The sequence below is a fragment of the Plecotus auritus genome, assembly GCF_963455305.1.
Source record: "Plecotus auritus genome assembly, chromosome: 3".
In the NCBI taxonomy this organism is placed as follows: domain Eukaryota; kingdom Metazoa; phylum Chordata; class Mammalia; order Chiroptera; family Vespertilionidae; genus Plecotus; species Plecotus auritus.
The window spans coordinates 54,459,369-54,461,030 of record NC_137772.1 but is presented as its reverse complement, the minus strand read 5'-3'; the positions used below and the strand labels follow the sequence as shown (position 1 = coordinate 54,461,030).

At 49.0% G+C, this 1,662-nt stretch overlaps 1 pseudogene across 1 annotated transcript; it reads left to right on the top strand.

The window, feature by feature from the left end:
* Window positions 1-392: 392 nt before the first annotated feature.
* LOC308244046 (glycolipid transfer protein-like) lies at window positions 393-1,081 on the top strand (annotated as a pseudogene). The gene has a single exon. The product of its transcript is annotated as a glycolipid transfer protein-like (transcript).
* The last annotated feature ends 581 nt before the right edge of the window (window positions 1,082-1,662 follow it).

Below are 1,662 nucleotides of genomic sequence, written 5' to 3'. Positions count from 1 at the left end.
TTTTAATTTAAGTCCAATGAATATTAGGGTTTATTGTGTTTTACAATTTTGGTGTTGGCTAATACATTATGTCATTTAGCCATCATTACAGTATAATCTATATATATATAAAGCCAGAGACTGCAACGGCTTCACCACCATAATGACCATTAGACCAGAACCACCATGGCCCCTCACAGGGCTAGCCCCGCCCCACAGGGAGCGGTTAGGGGCACCCTTAGACAACACAATAGGGTGCAAGTTTGATGGGGAAAAGTGTAAAGAAAAAGGGGGGAAGGTCTTAAGAGTCTGTGGGGTTGGGGTGGTCCATCTGGAGTAGGTTTAAAGTGTGCTGGGGAAGGAAGAGGAAGATCCAATTAGAAAACAGCATCACTGCCAGCCTCGACCCTGAAATGGTGCTGCTGGACAAGCACCTGCTGAGGCCGCTGCCCGCAGACAAGCAGATTGAGACCAGGCCCTTCCTGGAGGCAATATCCCAGGCCCTTCCTGGAGGCGGTGCCACCCTTCTTCCATTGCTTTGGGTCCCCAGTGTTTACGCCCATCAAGACAGACATAAGTGGTGACATCACGAAAATCAAAGCTGTGTACAACACTGACCGGCCAAGTTCCGGACCCTGCAGAACATCCTGGAGGTGGAGAAGGAAATGTATGGAGCAGAGTGGCCTAAAGTGGGGGCCATGATGATGCTGATGTGGCTGAAAAGGGGCCTCCACTTCATCTAGGTCTTCCTATAGAGCATCTGTGATGGGGAGCTGGATGAGAGCCACCCCAAACTCATCCGCGTCAATGCCACCAAGGCCTACGAGATGGCGCTCAAGAAGTACCATGGCTGGATCGTGCAGAAGATCTCCCGGGCAGTGCTGTATGCTGTGCCCTACAAGTCCAACTTCCTCAAAGTGCTCTCCAAGGCCAGAACGTGACGGAGGAGGATGAGTGCCTGAAGGAGGTCCACCTGTTCCTGGTCAACTACACAGCCACCACTGACGTCATCTGTGAGATGTACACCAAGGTGAACTATAAGCAGTGTAGGCATGCCCAGCGGCTGGCACTCCCAGAAACAGACAACTCAGAATCACTGTGAAGCAAGCTGGCAGGCTGCCTTGGCCTGCGTCCCCAAGAGTGGCCCAGAGTCTGGCTGGGGTTGCAGGGGACAGCCCTGGTTTCTGAAAAGTCATTTTTGGGGTCTGTCCTAACAGAGCAATAAATAACCACCTTACTTCTGAATCACCTTTAATTTCACACTAGCACAGACCGACTGCCTTCATTTCAGCATGATAAAAATCAGTTAATGTTGCTAATAAGTCAAGTCCTAGGGTTTTCTGTCCTCATCCTCCCACGTGGTGTGTGACCCTGGGGGAGCCCTGTCATACACCTCATTTTAAAAATGAGGATCTGCTGCAGTGATGTTTCCAGTCATGTAAGGACCACGAGGAGTCTGATTTGAAATTATACAGGATTTTTTTAAAGCACATTGCTGTGTGTTCTCCTGTGGTTGCATAGCCCAGCATCACAACGCTGTCAGTATAGACCCCGATCTTTTCTACTGTCTTTTTTTCAGGCAGTTTTTTATAGTTGAAAACAACCAGCAAGCCTTTGATAACCTTGACCAAGGGGACTTTATTTTAAAGCTACCAGTTATGAGTAACTGACCACAGATGCCTG